Raw genomic sequence first — 19,806 nt, 5'->3', positions numbered from 1 at the left:
AAAAATCCGGTTTCCTGATTGGTCCTCTTGTCAGGTGTTTGGTTCTCTTTGTTAACCCTTTACAGGTGAAAGAAACATCAACCCTTAGCTATCTATTTATGACACTGAGCTGTTCTGCTTCTGTCTCAAGTCCCAGTCGCTAGACCCAAACTTGAAACCAAAACTAAAGCTAGTCTCAAACTTTGTTTGAGTCAGGCTGTCCCACTGGGGGGCTGAGCAGACCTAGCTCAGCAAACTTCTTGTCCACATCACCCAATGCAGGCACCTCCATACTGGTCTCAGCAGGAGTTTTAGTCCATTCTGTCAATACCCCTGACTGGGAGTATTCTAAGCAATGTTGTCTGATAGCTATTATTGTTGTAATCCATAGAGCAGAACCTCACACGACTTGATGCTCATTCCAGAGTAGCAGGAGCTCCAGGTGGGGAGGTTACATGTATTGCACACTAGAATATTGTTACAATGCTGCTACCATTGTTCAAAAAAAACTAGTGCTCCTTCTGAAAATTATTTTCAAACAAAACAAAACTACTATTCCCAGGACATTCAAAACTACTTTTCCTGAATAGGATCAATCTCCCTGCTAGAATTTAATTTTCTACCCTTAGTTACTACAGTAATCATTGTTTTTGAAATGAATTAAATTGTAATAATTTTATTAGAGAAAGTGTATTCTTTTATCATTCCTCATACTTGAAAGTGGATCAAACATTTTTTTATTCAAACTTTACCAGACGAATTACCTGCAGGATCAGACATGGAAAACTTCAGCCTAATAAGTGAGTGTATCAGAAACGTATATGTATCTCATGACTAATTATGATTTAGAGCTGAATTCTGACGCTTTTATGGCAGGTCTACACTTAAAATACTGCAGTTGGTGCTGCTGTAACACTTCAGTGAAGATGCTACTACAATGATGGCAAAGCTTCTCCCAGTTAATCTGCCTCCATGAGAGGCAATAGCTATGTTGATGGGAAAAGCCCTCCTGTTAACAATAGTGCTGTCTACTCTGGGAGTTAGATCAGTATAACTGTCACTGAAGGGGGTGATTTTTTCACATGCCTGAATGAGGTAGTTATATACCAATGTAAGTTTATAGTGTAGACCTGGCCATAGTGGTATTGATTAGTGCCTCACTCTGCAAGAAGCCCCACTGACTTGAGTGGGGTATATTGTGCTTTTACCTCTAACCCTAGATAAAGGATGGTTCAAACCTTGCAGGACTTGTGACTGAGAATTACTACTGCTATTATTACAGCTAACAAATGGGGTATTTTTACCTTGCTACTGAGAGTGTTTCCCCCATCATGGGTAGACAGATTCCCGCTTCTTCTGCATAAGCTAGCATGTTAAAAATAGAGTGTAAATGGGATAGTACAGGTGGAGCCAGAGTAAAAACTCTCTCAGGCCCCGGGCGTCCTGCCTCAATGCTACTCTTAGCTACACTGTTATTTTTAGTGTGCTATCTCAAGCAGAGCTAGCATGTATCTATCCATGCTGGGAAACACACTCACTCACAGGTTAGGCATACCCATTGGGAGAACAGAACATAGGCTCCACCCATTTCTTATCCCTATGCATCCATTCCATGTCCACTATCATAGAGCGTGGGGGAAAGAGTGGGAAATTAGCAGGTGCACAGCCTCTGTTCTCCAACCTTGCTTGCAACTGAGATGTAGACATACTGAACAGAGAAATTCAGGGACATTTTACTCTTCCTTAAAGCTTCTATGTGGCTGCATTGGGCTGGCTATATCATGACCCTATCAGACTATCTACAAAGTCAGGTTCTATTCTGTGTAAGGGTGGCAGAATTGGGCTTTCAGGAAGTACTCCAAGGGAGGTTATAAAGTCAGTAGACAGTGAAAATTCTTCCAAAAGATAGTCATCTGTTAAGAACAGTAAGATGTTCTGATAATATTTTTTTTCTGAAGACCCCAGTTTTCAAGAGAGCTAGTTGGGAATTATTTAGCTAAATATATATTTTTATAAGAAAATGTCAATTCATTGAAACCTAAACTTTTCAGAAGAATGGATCAGTTTAGATATTGTCAAAATGAAACACTGATTTTCCAGTTAACTGTTTTGAAATTTAAGCTAGTTATAGTTTAAAAAATTAAACTGTCAAAATCTTTTGAGCAAAACTGAGTTTTTTTCTTGGGGGGAGGGGGTTCAGTATGTGCAAATTTTCAAGATTTTGTGTCATCACAAGTCATGACAGGACATTTTTTTCTGATAACTCAAATTTGAAAGGGATAGGAAAACTGTTTGCAGTCCAACTCTAGTATTCATTTACAGCTAATGTTGATAACTGAATCATAAGGAGTGTGATTAGAAAACTGTGTCTATCTATTGAAACCTGGCTGAATAGATAACTTGTACTGCTTTTTTATGTAAGTCAGCTTGCATCCTGTCTCCTGTCCTATTTAGCATTTAACAGATTAGTTACAACAGGGGATGTGATTATTCTTTAATAAGAGCAACAGAGAACTTCAGGAAGTATGGTTATCATGAGATAGTCACTGCGGATTTACATGGTACTAGTTGTAGCTGGATGTTTCTAATCCTCTAAGGTATTATGATTTCAAAATTACCGCACTCTCTGATGTTATCTTATCAGTAAGAAGTGTGTTTAGTTTTGCATCGACAAATGAATAAAGCAAATTACTTGAATGGCTAGATATTGTCAGTATAATTCCAATGCACAGTCTGAGAAATCTATTTCTGCTTATGAAACAGTATAGTATGGTTTGTAACAATAAAAAAAACCCTGAATGATAAGGAATTATTCTGACATGTGTTATAGGTTTTCCATACAAAAATATCAGAGGGGTAGCCGTGTTAGTCTGGATCTGTAAAAGCAGCAAAGAGTCTTGTGGCACCTTATAGACTAACAGACATTTTGGAGCATGAGCTTTCGTGGGTGAATACCCACTTCATCAGATGCATGTAGTGGAAATTTCCAGGGGCAGGTATATATATGCTAGCAAGCAAGCTAGAGATAACGAGGTTAGTTCAATCAGGGAGGATGAGGCCCTGTTCTAGCAGTTGAGGTGTGAAAACCAAGGGAGGAGAAACTGGTTCTGTAGTTGGCAAGCCATTCACAGTCTTTGTTTAATCCTGAGCTGATGGTGTCAAATTTGCAGATGAACTGAAGCTCAGCAGTTTCTCTTTGAAGTCTGGTCCTGAAGTTTTTTTGCTGCAGGATGGCCACCTTAAGGTCTGCTATAGTGTGGCCAGGGAGGTTGAAGTGCTCTCCTACAGGTTTTTGTATATTGCCATTCCTGATATCTGATTTGTGTCCATTTATCCTTTTCCGTAGTGACTGTCCAGTTTGGCCGATGTACATAGCAGAGGGGCATTGCTGGCATATGATGGCGTATATTACATTGGTGGACGTGCAGGTGAATGAACCAGTGATGGTATGGCTGATCTGGTTAGGTCCTGTGATGGTGTCGCTGGTGTAGATATGTGGGCAGAGTTGGCATCGAGGTTTGTTGCATGGATTGGTTCCTGAGCTAGAGTTACTATGGTACGGTGTGCAGTTGCTGGTGAGAATACGTTTCAGGTTGGCAGGTTGTCTGTGGGCAAGGATTGGCCTGCCACCCAAGACCTGTGAAAGTGTGGGATCATTGTCCAGGATGGGTTGTAGATCCCTGATGATGCGTTGGAGGGGTTTTAGCTGGGGGCTGTATGTGATGGCCAGTGGAGTCCTGTTGGTTTCTTTCTTGGGTTTGTCTTGCAGTAGGAGGCTTCTGGGTACACGTCTGGCTCTGTTGATCTGTTTCCTAATTTCCTCGTGCGGGTATTGTAGTTTTGAGAATGCTTGGTGGAGATTTTGTAGGTGTTGGTCTCTGTCTGAGGGGTTAGAGCAGATGCGGTTGTACCTCAGTGCTTGGCTGCAGACAATGGATCGTGTGATGTGCCCAGGATGGAAGCTGGAGGCATGAAGGTAGGCATAGCGGTCGGTAGGTTTTCGATATAGGGTGGTGTTAATGTGACCATCCCTTATTTGCACCGTGGTGTCTAGAAAGTGGACCTCCCGTGTAGATTGGTCCAGGCTGAGGTTGATGGTGGGGTGGAAGCTGTTGAAATCGTGGTGGAATTTTTCCAGAGTCTCCTTCCCATGGGTCCAGATGATGAAGATGTCATCAATGTAGCGCAAGTAGAGAAGGGGCATGAGTGGACGAGAGTTGAGGGAGCGTTGTTCCAGGTCAGCCATAAAAATGTTGGTATATTGTGGGGCCATGAGGGTGCCAATAGCAGTGCCACTGATCTGGAGATATATATTGTCATCAAATTTGAAATAGTTGTGTATGAGGATAAAAGCACAGAGCTCAGCAACTGGTTGTGCTATGGTATCATCAGGGATACTGTTCCTGACAGCTTGTATTCCATCTGTGTGTGGGATGTTCATGTAGAGAGCCTTTACATCCATGGTGGCTAGGATAGTGTTTTCTGGAAGGTCACCAATGCATTGTAGTTTCCTCAGGAAATCAGTGGTGTCACGGAGATAGCTGGGAGTGCTGGTGGCATAGGATCTGAGTAGAGAGTCCACATATCCAGACAGTCCTTCAGTGAGAATGCCAATGCCCAAGATGATGGGGCGTCCAGTATTTCCAGGTTTGTGGAAGTTGGGTAGTAGATAGAATAACCCTGGTCGGGGCTCTAAGGGTATGTTGATTTGCTCCGGTGTTAGTGACCTTGAACTTTCCCCTTGAATGTCCTGTATCTTAAATTAAGGGAAAGAAATGAGAACAAAAACAGAGTCTACAGTGGAGACATGCCATGTAATGTGCTGTATCAGCTCTCCCTCACAAATGGCAGCTATAGCAGGCAGACTCCTCAGAAAGAGACGTGCAGTACAAAGCAAGTACCAAATTACACAGCTACTTTAGTTAAGCAATGTATGTAGTCTTGTGTTGTGATCCCCTTAGACATCATAGAATGTATACAGTTGGGTTAGGTCAGCATTTCAGATGGCTAATCGTCAAAAAGTCATAAATTTTCTGCCAAAAATAGTTCTCCAATCAGCCCTCTAAATAGTTATTTTCCCTGAATTGGTATTGACTCAGTGCTGTAGGATAGTGCTAATAGAGGTGGTTTCTTAAGGATGATAGGTTCTGAATATCTGTGGTCATTGAAGATCCCATGACACTCTTTAGAAAAGCAGGTGGTATTCTGGTCAAAATCCAGGTTAAGTAATTGGTTTTAATTCTGCAGATTTAAAATCTCCTTGCAATTTCAACTGGAAAAGGTACTGGTCACTAGATCATGTTCCAGGGGTCAAAGGAATTCTCTATGTTTCTATCCACAGTTCCCATATAGAAGAGAGGTCAGAAGAAGCAGTTCTTTCCTCTGTTCTTCATTCCTTCCAGATTCTGCACAAAGAAATCAGATAGCATCAAAGGAACGTGGAATTATGTTTTTCACAACTTTTAAATTTCCAAAAACTACTAGGTCATCATCTGAAGCAGACACATTTATCTTCCACTTCTTAACATCTTGAAAAGAAAAAAAAGTACCCCTTCTGATTTATGTGGAATTGACTTTCCTCCACTATGACTTTCCTCCCCTGTGCCCAGGAAGGAGCAAAAAACATGATTGTGTGTGTACAACAGTTTCAAACTATAGCACTTCACTTTGCCACATAACATAGGTGACTTTGGTTTCCAGGGGGCATGCTAAGGTTAATCAAGCAGGGCAAACTGTAAACAATGGGGCAGACGATCCCCAAGACCGGTAATTATTCTCATACTTGGATTCATCAAGCTAGCAACAAAACAGCTTCTATAATACCTTACTGTTTACTCAGAAACCAGAAATACAGTTCCCTTAAAGCAACCCAGCATTTGGGCTTCCACCCAGACAGCCAAGTCAAATATGATGAGAATTACTGAAAATCTTGTTCATCATATAACAGGTTCTACCAATCCCAAAAGATTGGATACATTTTCCACCAGGTCAATGAATATTTCAGATCTTTCCCAAATACATGCTGATAACCAATTCTTATTAACTAAACTAAAATGTATTAAAAAAAAGAAAAGCAAGAGAGTATTGGTTTAAAGATCCTTATACAGAAAGACATGAATAGAGTTCTTAGTTCAGTTTCATAGTAGAGATGGTAAGCTTTAGAGTTCTTTCAGAATTAGTCCAGGTTAAGTCCAATTTCCAGTATCAGGGTGATTGAGAATGGAATTGGAGACCTCAAGCTTCCCTTGATGGACTAATGCAGATTTGAAATGAAATGATATACCTATCTCATAGACCTGGAAGGGACCTGAAAGGTCACTGAGTCCAGCCCCCTGCCTTCACTAGCAGGGCAAAGTACTGATTTTGCCCCAGACCCCTAACTGGCTCCTTCAGTGATTGAACTCACAGCCCTGGGTTTAACAGGCCAATGTTCAAACCACTGAGCTATCCTCCTCCAAAAAAGTTTTTATAGAGATTACTGGCAGGCTATGATAGCCTCTTGACAGCATGAAGTCCTTTGGTGAACAATAGTGTCTTTGAAATAACCTCAAATTTCCTAAACATCACTGGTAATTAGCTAAATGGATTAACATAAGGCAATTGCCTATCTCCTGCCATTTGCAAATGATTTACCACAAACTTCAAAGAGAAATTAAGAGATATTGCTACATCTTCAGTTCATTTAAAGGTTAACATATTCTGATCTCTGAGTTAACAAAATATAGAGATAGACAGGAACTGTTTGGTTACATTCTTAACCTCAAAAACACAAACATTATCTACTAATATATTTCTAAAAGTTGAATCTGGGTTGTGTAACCCTTTCTAGCCCTGTGTCACAACATGTGTTCACTAGCATCACAATGTAGTCACCCTATTATAGATTTCCAAGCAGTTAGCTGTGGAGCGTATGTGTTTTCCGTTTTCTAGAGAAACAATACACAAAGGTAAAGAGTTGTAGTCTTTTTTTCATTTGACTTTGCACACTAATTCATCCAGTTCTACACAGCCAGCATGTGCAATTTACTGGGGCTTGTGCTTGCCCTGCAACACCATATATAGTTGTCCTAATACTGTACTAAAGTATAATACAGTAACTGTTCAGACTAGGCTATATATCCATGGCAATTCCTTGTATGGGCAGTTTGTAACATCCTTTGTGATCCATTTGGAATGTAGTGTACCATCTAATGGTAAAATGCTCTTATTAGGAGTAACATTGTTCTTCAACTCGAGACAGGGACCAAAACGTTTTCTCTATTGGATCATATGAACTGGAACCATAAACTCCCTGAACATTAAATTTCACCAAATGAGGGTCAAACCATCCTCATCATCATATACACTCATTATACTCCACACCAGAACATAGTCACTTTATTAACTTCATACCCTCATCTCTCAATGTCTGTACTTTGACCCATCAACCTACTCCGAAATGGGGATATTACAGATTATGTATTCCTTATGCTATCCAATCTTAAACCAAACTTTGTACCCTCGATAATCTGTATGTTATTCCCTGATAACCAGAAATTTCTATGCTTAAACTTTGTACCATTCACTTTTTTTTAAACATATCTTAATAAATTTTTTAATCTTAATTACAGAGGCTAGATTGTAGCATGTAATCACAGCTCAAAGAGCTCTACTGCCCAAATTGAGCACTGGGAAGTGTTCTCCTACAGAGAGGCAGAATATTCCCTGATACCTCATGTTGCATAGGTTGGTGGTTGGAGAAAAGTAATCTGTGATATTGCTTTCTGAGATGGAACATTTTCTCCTTCTTTCACACACCCACACTCACATGAGTGGACAATTTAATTGGCCAGTGCATAGATGGAGGAATGCATGTTTACCTATTCCCTCCCTCCAAGATCTGACCCTGTAATATTACTACAAATTGAAAATAAAATAAACAGAAGGGAAAACTATTTTCCCTACTATTTTCTTACATATGCAAAATAAAACATTTTAGGAGTTAATATAACATTTGTTTTTGTAGGAATCACCAAAATAAACAATATAGAAGTAGAGAATAAGAACTGAGTATTTATAAGGAAATATGCACCTTGGCATTAAATTTCTCATGGTGAAAATATTTCCATATTTTCTTACTACAAACAAATTTAAATGATAAGCTCTTTTTCCCCTTTGGAATTCTAAATGCAATCTGCCTCAGGGGACATGGGCTTGTTGCCTGTGCATTGTGCTGGTTGGAAAACAACCAGAGATTTTGAGAACTGTAGCTTTTACCTGTACACAACAAAGAAACAGACAGCAATACATAGGTTGAGAATCAGGATGTGACAACTGCTGGGAATGATATTCCCAGCAGTTCCTAAAAACTGACTATAACTATAGTTTCCAGAAGTCTCCAGGTAGCAATCTTCAAATGGTCTCCATTTCTTGTTCTCCTCATAAGGAAGTTACCTGGGCTGAAAAAAAAATTCAAGCCCTGCCACAGTAATTATTTCTTAACAAATATAATTATGTATTCAGGTGCATATAATTACACAGAAAATTGAAGCATCTATCTGCAGACTCTGTGTAATTGCATGCAAGTACTGACTGGCAGTTAGAAAACTCCATTCCCAATTGCAGAAATAAATAGTGTAATAAAATCCAATTCAAGAAGTAAGTACATAGATCAATTAGGGATTACACAGAAATAAGAGCTCTCTTTAAAATAGAATGTAGACAAGTTGAACTTTGTAGGATTTTGTAGTAAATACGTGCATCAAAATAATTTAATATCAGAATGATTGCAATCTGACTGCCATTTAGTTAATGCACTGGATGTTAAAAAACTTTAATTATAAGACTATAAGGGCCACCATAAGTAACTCAGGCAGTGCATTAAACGTTGGGGCATATGAATTAGTGACCATTGCTAGTATCCCATGCAAACTGTATTGGAACTAATGCAATTATATTCTAAACTATATCCAACTGTATGCAACTATATTCAAGGGTACATACAGAACATTATATTGGTTTTGAATGATAATGTCATAAAACTCTGGGGAGGAGAGATAAAAGGGAAAAATAGACTTTTAAGAGAACAAAAGAACTATAGGAGATATTTTCTAAGACACAAATATTAGTTAGGCATTTAACTTCAAATGTCGTTGAAAGTCAGTGGGAGTTAGACACCTAAATGCATTTGTGCCTTGGAAATCTCCCCCAGTGTTGTGTTTTTGAAAGAAAACACACCATTCTTCCCCCTCACCAAAATCGCTCTCTTTTATTGATTTTTTGTTTTATTTTCCCCCACAAAACTTGCAATTTCAACCTTGGATTAAGAGAAATCAGGCTTGCTCCTACAGATAAAGATACTTTGCTGTGTTAGAAAAGGTTAGAGTCTGTAAAATATGTCAGAATCATAACCACTGTAATAAATGTCCTTGCACTGCCCTACACACATACCAAACAAGTGTGAGGAAGTAGGACAGTCATATTTCAGTTTGGTGTTCTGGTACTTAGCGTACTTTCATAAGTTACTGCACAAAGTTTCAGAGGGGGGAGAAACACTAATTAAGAACTACAAGACAATGTAAAAAATATATGAAGCTGTAGGCCTAATTTATCATAGCAGCCATCCATATTACTTACAAGATAAACAGCACAAATGGCAACTATCTAACATTACAAAACAGCTCAGGTCTCAGCTATGCAGATAAGAAGATTTTATGAATCTTATTCTAAAGGCAGCACAATTAATAGAGCAGTCTTGCCTTGTTAAGGCAGAACAGTTGAAAACTCATTGGTCTTAAAAGCTACAGGACTTTCTGGAACTGGGTAATGTTGCATTTAGCTAATGTTACACAATATGTAGAGGTTAACCACTGTGTAAGGTTTGAGTATTCACTGTGTACTACTTATCCTTTCACATTACCTCAGGAAAAACTCCAGCAAAGCAAGGAATCTCAAACAATCACCAAAGAGCAATATGCTATCGTATCAAATAAATTAGGTCAGTGATCTCTGGTGAGTAAAACTGTGTTTCAGCTTCATGAATACAGGATCTGATGTAATTTATATTTCCATTAACTATGTCTGATTATATGTCTGCCTGTATCACAAAAGAATGGAACAAACTTGATGCATGTGTTTGTTTAATATAAATGTTCAGTTGAACTGTATTTTAAATACATTAACTTTCAGTAGTGCTTTCCTCCTCACCGCGTGCTGACCTCACCATTGGCTGACCACCCAGTCAGGGTGTGTGGGCAGAAAGCTCCAAGGACACCTGGTCCCTAGGAGCCCCCAGCAGTAGTGCACTATAACTGACTGACTTCTGCCTGAGGGCCTTCACTCTCTCAACTCAGCATCATACCTGCACACATATGTGATTCCAGACTCCTTCAGCAATCATCAGTGACAGATACTGCCTTATGCTCTAGGATACAATGTGGCCTGAATGTGGACTGAACTAACAAGATTGAAAAAGAGCCCAGTTTTTTGGCACCCTCCCTACCCCCAGATTCCCTTAGAATGGATTTAACTCCCCATCAAAGTTTTGTTTGTACTGCAAAGCAGCTGCACAAAAGCAGGATGATGCCCAGGCTCAACTTTGTAGGCCCGTGGTTCTCAATCTTTTTTTTTCAGAGACCACTTGAAAATTGCTGAGGGTCTTGGCTGACCACTTAAGGATCTTTCCAAATGTTGTTAGTATTGTTAGCTAACTATTGTAAAGCACTTTGGATAAAAGTGCTATATTAAATAATAATAATAATAATAATAATAATAATAAATAATAATAAACTTGTTTTGTTCTACAAATAAAAGCACACAACTCATATTTTAATATCAGTAGTCTTACATTTCTTTAGCAATGGATGCGCCCTCTCTCCCCTAGTGCGGCAGCCTCCATGCTGGGTCTGGGAAGGAGTAGGGGGTCTCTCCCCTGCCACAACAGCCACAGCTGAGGTTGGGAAGAAGGGCCATCTCTCCCTGGCAGCTGCAGACCTGGAGCTAGGGAAAGTTCCCTCTTTCTCTGGCCACTTCAGCCCTGCACATCTCAAATTCCTCCCACCCCCTCTTCTCATCCCACTGTCCCCTCCCACCTACTCCCTATTCCCCCCAAGGCCACCACCTCACCTTACATGTGCATCTTCTCCAGGATCCAGGCACCTAATTAGTAGAGTCATGCGTGTGGCCCTTCATTCTCTTGTGTGTGGCTGCCCAGGCATACACCTTAGAGGGAACTATCCACGGACCACCTGAATGGAGCTTGTGGACCACTGGTGCTCCACGGACCACAGTTTGAGAACCTCTGTTGTAGTATGTGATATAGGTCTAAGTAAGCTGCGTTGGTCTGGGAATTTCTTAAATAAAAAGAAAGGGGATTGAACTGAGGTCAGGGAACAACATATTAAACCTTTACCTTAGGTTTCTGCAGCAGGGAATTTTGCTTGTGCAGTTTAACCTTTTCCAAATTCAGAGGACTTATGTACATTTTGTAAATAAGCAGAATCAGTAGGAGAATACACTGGTTCCATGTCACTGAATTCTCCCCCAATAGGAAACTAACCCACAAGACCATCAGATCTACTATCCCTCAGCAAAAGGACCCCAATATTATAGCTATTTCATATTCTTTATGTGGTTCCATTACATAAGGTTACCATACATTGGTGTTTCCCCAGACATGACCTTTTCTTAGTCCTTCAATTGCTGTCTGGGTGGATTTCTGAAATCTGAACACATCTGTGATTTTGAGCTGGGTGACTGTAGTGCGGCCACTGCTATATCCTCCTTCCCCAAGCTCCCTCTCCCCACCACAGTGTCCTCTGTTTCAGAATTTAAAATAGGGTAACACTACCATTATAGCCACTTCTCCATATTACACATGACAATTTTAAAAATAATTTGTTGCATTGTAGAAACACTCCTTCCTGTCTGCCCTGATCCTCAAAAAGTATTTAGAAGCCCAACACCCTTTGAAATCAATTGAGTTCTGTGGAGGAGCTGGGCTTTAGTGTTTTCAAAAATCCCACCTGAATGAATCTGTAAGCTTCAGTTCCAGATTTTTTTAAAATGATGCTAACATATTGTTACATGCTGCACTTACTTTAGCAGATGTACTGAAGTTAGACAATTTCTTTCAATAGGGAGGAAACTGAGCCTTCTTTTTTGCAGATGAAATTAGAACCTACAACTGCAGTTTTGCACCTATAAAATTTTGCTCACTATTATGCACTTTGAAGTCTAATGTAATTCTACTGATTTCAATCATTTCCACATCTTTACACACATTTAACTGGGCAGAATTTGTCCAAGGTATGATATATGTATCTAATATATAGTTACAATAATGCTTATTGCTTATCTGCTCACCACTTTTCCAGTAAGGCAACTGTTCCCATGGGTATATTCCTGGATGAAAGCTATTTGTCAGGAGAAATTAGATGGGTTTTCTCAAACTGATTGTTTCCAACAATCAGTTACTAATTATTATTTTTTATTAATGACAATAATTGTTTTGTTTTATGAGTCAAAATGGTCCTTTAACTATAAGAGTCTCCACTAGGTACTAAGACTACCTAAATTCTGCCTTCATCTAACAGGAAGTTAGAATGAAACCTATATCTGAACATAGAAAGCCAATGCTTTGATCCATTGTGCGGAACACATAAATACAACTTTCAGTGAAAAGATGCCTTTGAGTTTTCGCATTAAGAATATTTATAACTTATTTTCTCAATTTACTGCTGGTTTTAGTTGTGTTAAGTTGACCTAACTTTGGTCAACTTATGTACAATTATCAATCACAGTCAGCATTGTTTAAAGGACAGAGTTTGCCTTCTTATATTAAGATGAACCATGCTAACCAGGGTCCTGTTGATGATACTTCAACTGAAGTCAGTGGAGTTTGTTTTTTTTTCCACCGATCACATTGTGATCATTACAAAGCTTCGGGTTTTTACATTGACCCAAAACTTGATGTTATTATTCAGAAGTCTAGGCAAAACTGTCAATATCACTGTATATAGTGTAGTTCTAGAAACACTGGTCTCAGGATATTACAGAGACAAGGTGGGTAAGGTGATATCTTTTATTGGACCAACTTCTATTGCTGAAAGAGACAAGCTTTCAAGCCACAAAGAGCTCTTATACCTTTCTCAGACCTGAAGAAGAGCTCTGTATGGCTCAAAAGCTTGTCTCTCTCCAGTGGTGCAAGTAAAATCCATGTCTTACCAGTATAGGTGGGGGCACAAGACCTCCCCAGGTGACTCTCCATGTGACTCCTCACCACATCACATCCAGACCTGGGCCCCCACGCTTTCCCCATCCCCTCCCCATATCCATCTCATGTTACCTGTGGAGGTGTTGTGGGGCTCTGTCGTCCTCCTGCTGCGCCAGAGACAGGGCTGGGAGGGGCAGACTGGGGGCCGGCAGTACAGCCACCAGAGAAGCTGCCAGTGTTCTGCTCCTTTCCCCGCTTCCCCTACTCGCTGGGGCTGCTGTGTCTTTCCAGGACAGGCTATAAATAGCTTGCTGGTATGGTATACCGGAGTGTACCGACCTGCTTGCATTGCTGTCTCTCTCACCAACAGAAGTTGATCCTATAAAAGACTTTAATATTGGTGGGAGTTTTGACTGAAGAGGTACTAAGGACTGTTGGAGGGGGCCCATTATTTCTAGACAAACACACACTGCCTAGCACGCACATACACAAACAGAAAAGGTGCCCCTGAGAAAATGACAGAAATGTCTCTATGGGACATTATACACTCCCAGTGAGGATAGCTGTGGGAGTTGGAATAATTCAGCACCTCTGTAAATCAAGTCATTTCTATTTAGGTGTGGCATGGAGTTCACTCACTGCAGGTGGCACCTCCTTCTGGCCACCCTGGAGATTAGCTCTACCAGATTGAACCCTCCTCTGGTATTGTCTGCACTCATCCTGTCTTGCCCTGTAGCTCTTCTTGCTCCAGAAACTGCAACCTCCTTTTCATGACTCGGCCAGGTCACCATACATGTTCTCCTTCTGGGAGTGATGTAACAAGTCTTTCCCGGACAAACCATCCCTAATCTACTGGCCTGTGCCACATCTCCAGTGGCTGGTAGGGGAACCCAGGCTCACCCTCCACTCCAGGTTCCAACTTAGAGGCCTTCCAGTCAGCAGCCAAGGCCTGCACTGTCCTACCTTGTTGCTTTCCCCCCAGCCTTCTCCTACCTTTCTGTCTCCGCCCCAGGTTCACCAGCCTCCCAACTCTCTCCTCTCATCAAGTGACTCCAACCTACTTCCCTGCAACCCCAGACACCCCTCTTTTCCCCCAGGGCGTGACTGAAAACTCCTTCCCTTCAGTCCCTACTGTTACCAGTTGCCCTTCTCTTCCTGCCTAGATGAGCCTCTTCTAACTAAATCCTTGCTCCGTCTGCTTCTCCAAGTACAGCCTGGGCAGTTTATTGACCCTTTTAAACCTTCCAGCCTTGTGTGAGGGGGAACACTTCATTAAAAGGTGTCTAAATATGGATTTAGTGGTCCACTTTTAGACACCCAGATTTGAAAAAGGTAATGAAATAAAATAATATAAAATGAATAAAAATACCTTTTAAAAATTAGAATTTGTATGTGGTCTGTTAAATATTCTATACCCTAACATATCCTATGGTACATACAGTAAACAATAGCCCATTTCTTAATATGTCACATATTTAAATAAAGTGATCAAATTGGTGTACATATAGTCTGTGTATATATAAACTATGTATTATATGTGTATATATAACATTATACATGTGTATATTTATATATATATATAGCGACTGGATAGCGTAGTGGTTAAGAGCGCTGCCCTTTGATACGGGAGACTGCCCTTTGATATGAAAGACCGGGGTTCAAATCCCAGTTGGTACCCAACTTTCCAGTAGTGGTCCTTGGGCAAAAGACCCCCTAAAGCTTCACCTGCCTACCTCAAAATATGAGAGTGACACGAACTAGGAGAGTCATGCTGGCTCGGATGTCGCCCGGATTAACAAGGTCCGCACCAGATGTTGAGGAACCAGGACAATCTGACGATAAGTGGGCTACTGGAACAAACCATTCATGGACGAGACAAGAGAACCTGGAATTGATGGAATGCTACTACAACAGTAGACCTAATGAGAGGGGGATGTAATGTATGAGGGGACTGTGGATGGACAAAAGACCTACATCCACACTTACTGAGAAACAGCTAGTTACCCAACGCTTCAACATAGTAAAGAGGAAGCTGCTCTCACAGCTTGAGATAGACCAACTCCACATTACATCCCAGACTCAAGAAGACCTGGAAGAACAAGTGGATGTGCAGCCCACACCTGAAGCTGAAACTTCACTGCCACCCCCTCCATTGCAGAGCACAGCAGCTGATATGAGGCATAAGATCATGGAGAAACTAGCTACAGTCAATCCTCGAGACGATTACCAAGGCTCAGTGGAGAAGTACCATCAGATAGTATGTTAGAAGATGCCAATAGAGCCCTCATGACAATCCCTACTACCACCATAACTCAAACCAATGAACTGGTATACGCTACAGCCTCTGTAATCCTGGAGATGCTTGGCTACACGATCAAGAAGAACAACAGTATGTACCCACCCTGGAAAATGAGGTTGGAGGATAAGATCAAGGCGACTCGGAGAGAAGTTAGTCAGCTGGTGGAACTACAGAAGGGTGTAGAGATTAAGGATAAGACTCGGCTACTGAAAAAATACAAGGGCCTGACTCCATCTGAAGCCCTAGAGACTGCTAAACAAAGGCTCACAGCACTGGCTACCAGGCTAAGGAGATACACTAGAGAAGCAGAGGCCAAAAAAGTAAATGCCCTGTTCTCCAAAGAACCATCCAAGGTGTACTCCCAACTGCAGTGCAACAACACAATAACAGCAGAGCCACCAGCAGCAGAAACTGAACAGTACTGGAAGAACATATGGGAGAAAGAGAAGACTCATAACACCAGTGCAAAGTGGCTGCAGGACCTGAGAACAGAGCACAGCAATCTCCCAGAACAGAAACCAGTCACCATCACAGTAGAAGACATCCAGCAGCGGGTCAAGAACATGAAGAGCTGGACAGCACCTGGACCAGACATGATCCACACCTACTGGCTAAAGAAACTAACAGCAGTGCATGAACGCCTAGCAGCACAGATGAACCAGCTGCTAGCAGCAGGCTCCCACCCAAACTGGCTAACACAAGGAAGGACAGTGCTGATCATGAAAGACCCCTGCAAGGGAACAGAACCGTCCAACTACCGGCCAATAACCTGCCTCCCCACAACATGGAAAGTCCTATCAGGCATCATAGCTGCCAAGCTACAGGACCATATGGGCCAGTACATGAGCACAGCTCAGAAGGGCATTGGGAACAACACCAGAGGCTCAAAACACCAGTTGCTCATAGATAGAGCAGTCGCCCAAGACTCAAAGTCTAGACAGACCAATCTGAGCACAGCCTGGATTGACTACAGGAAAGCCTACGACTCAATGCCGCACACACGTGGATCTGTGAATGTCTGGCGCTATACAAAGTCAACAGGACACTAAGGACCTTCCTCAAGAACTCAATGGGACTATGGAAGACAACACTGGAAGTCAACTCAAGGCAGCTTGCACAAGTGGCCATCAAGTGCGGCATATACCAAGGTGATGCACTGTCCCCGCTGCTGTTCTGCATAGGCTTAAACCCCCTCAGCCAGATAATCACAAGGACTGGATACGGGTACAGGTTCAGGAGTGGAACTACCATCAGCCACCTCCTCTACATGGATGACATCAAGCTGTATGCTAAGAATGAACGAGACATCGACTCGCTAATCCACCTGACGCGGATCTACAGTGAGGATATCGGGATGTCATTCGGACTGGAGAAGTGTGGCCGGATGGTAGTGAAGAGAGGGAAGGTAGTCAAGACTGATGGGGTGGAACTACCAGCGGGCCACATAGCAGACATACAGACCAGCTACAAGTACCTTGGCGTCCCACAGTCACATGGAAACCACGATGAGGGCAAGGAAGACAGCAACATCCAAGTATCACCAAAGGATAAGACAGGTCCTGAAGAGCCAGCTCAGTGGGAAGAACAAGATCCACGCCATCAACAGATACGCCCTGCCGGTCATCAGATACCCTGCCGGTATAGTGAGCTGGCCAAAGGAGGACATGGAGGCTGCCGATGTGAAGACCCGGAAGCTCCTCACAATGCACGGAGGTTTCCACCCCAAGTCCAACACCCAGAGACTGTATACCAGCCGGAAAGAAGGCGGGCGGGGCTTGGTGAGCGTCAAAGCCACTGTCCTGGATGAAACCCGGAACATCCAGGAGTACATCAGTAAGATGGCCCCCAAAGATGAGCTGCTGAGAGAATGCCTGAGGCAGCAGCAGACATGGGAGGAAGACCAAGCAGAAGAAGTGCCATGGCAAGACAAGACCCTGCATGGGATGTACCATCGACAGATAGCTGAGGTGGCTGACATTGGGAAATCCTACCAGTGGCTGGAAAGGGCTGGACTAAAAGACAGCACTGAGGCACTGATCATAGCAGCACAGGAACAGGCACTGAGCACCAGATCCATTGAAGCAGGGGTCTACCACACTAGAGAGGACCCAAGGTGCAGACTGTGCAGAGAGGCCTCAGAGACAGTCCAACACATAGTGGCAGGATGTAAGATGCAGGCAGGAACAGCATACACTGAACGGCAGATACTGCGCAGAACCCTCAAACTCCCAGGCCTCTGGTAGAGGACCCGAGGTTGAGGAAGACACATACCACCCATAGGGGTGAGAGGGGAATTTTTTTTTTTTAATATATTAAAATACTTTCATGATAAACAACGCTCATATAGATAACAGGCCCTATACAAATGTTATGTTTTAGAGTATTTCATAGCAATATATAAAATATTCTAAAAAGTAAGTACACTTGCTAACTCTTCTGTGTTTATTTTTCTTTTCTTTTTTTTCCAACAATGGTCAAAGGTTCATTGCTAGAGAATTTCACTTCCAACAAGAAACTGAGAGTGACAATACTAACATTCCAGATGTAATCTGATTGGTACCCCAGTCATTTTAGTAGAGCTTGGTATTAACATAGACACAAATGGTTTTCTATTATACAAAACCATTACATCTGAAATCATTCAGCTGGCAGTAGCATCAACAGTAGCATAGTATTATTGCCCATGGAAGCCACTGATAAATTTAAGGATCAGCTGATACTTGATGAGTTCTGTAGCAGAAATATGCACCCAAGGTAGAAAAATGTGCTTTCTCTCAGTTCCAGTTTGAGAACACTTGCTTCAGAGTGGGGGAGAGACTGGAAAGCCAGATTGCAGTTTTTAATTCTTTAGCTATTAATGAACTTACTTCTACTTAATTTATCGTGTTTATTAATAATTCACAAACCTGGTCAAGCCTTTAAAACTTTAGATACAGCTTTCTGATAAGGAGAGAATAGGCTTACACTAGGTCTTTGAGCACTTAATAATGTAAATAGCATAGGAAATTGCAGTACTCTAGTAACATAACAGTAAAATCTGAAGAATCCTGACAAAAATTATGCTCATTTTGCACTGTTTTTGCTGTTTGTGACTGGCACTGTGACAATGAAAATGAATTCCTTGGGAGATAATGTCAAGGGAAAAAAGTGGAAAAACATATGATTTTGTACTTCCTCAAGCTAATGGCACACTAGATTTAAATAACTAATAATTGGATCCCTAAGATGATACACTTACTGAAAACTAAACAGTATTTCTTGTATTGTGTCCAGAATTTCAACTGTCACAAATTTCAAAAGAAGCCCAGCAGATGGAGATGTTTACTCTCAAATAAAGATAGTATTTTCCCTTCCAGCTAAATCTATTATTTTCAAACAAGCAGAATAAGGCTAAAAACTTTACTTGTTAAATATTCAAAAAATTGGGATATTAAGTCAATTATTTAAAAAAAAATGCAACTCTATATTTCAGCTTCCATTTCTTTTTTCATATGCTTCCTCTTACAGGGAATTTCATTGTGTTTATATAGATTTGTAGAAAATGCCTACTGATATATCCATCTATACATTAAAGGACTTGTTCTCAATAATCACTTTTTCTATTTTAAAGAAACATTATATTTTATTGAATTGTCATAAATAATTCAGAAAAGGCAGAAATGTTCATTAAATATTAATATTCTGTATTTGGGAAAAACAAATGATGTAGTCATATCATATCATATCATGATGATTAAATACTTTCCATGCCAACAGTAACTCAGGAGGAAGTTAAACAGCAGCTACTAAAGTTGGATATTTTTAAGTGAGCAGGTGCAGATAACTTGCATTCAACAGTTTTGAAAGAATAGATGAGGAGCTCTCTGGACTCCTAATGTTGATTATCAATAAGCTCTGGGACACTGGGGAAGTTCTAGGGGACTAGAAGAAAGCTAATGTTGCACCAATATTTTAAAAAGCATAAATGGGCAGCCTGGGGAAAATAGCAAGTGAAGAGGGGCTCAAAATTAATTATGCTAAAACAAATATCCTTGAAATGCAGACATAGGGTGACCAGATAGCAAGTGTGAAAAATTGGGAGTAGGGGTAGGGGGGTAATAGGTGCCTACATAAGAAAAAGTCCCAAATACTGGGACTGTTCCTAAAAGGTTGGGACATCTAGTCACCCTGTGCAGACACCAAGCAGTCAGATCACATAAGAAGGCAAAAATATCAAGAAATTAGAAGAACTCATCTCCCTGGGCAACTCAATATTAGCCAACAGAGACTCAAGTAGGAAATGACATCAGGGACAGAAAATTTACTAAACTCAACAACATATAGAAATCAAAGATAT

The sequence above is a fragment of the Chelonoidis abingdonii genome, chromosome 1 (genome assembly GCF_003597395.2).
Source record: "Chelonoidis abingdonii isolate Lonesome George chromosome 1, CheloAbing_2.0, whole genome shotgun sequence".
NCBI classification, from domain to species: Eukaryota; Metazoa; Chordata; order Testudines; family Testudinidae; genus Chelonoidis; species Chelonoidis abingdonii.
The sequence above is the reverse complement of the archived record's forward strand: the minus strand, read 5'-3'. Positions refer to the sequence as shown.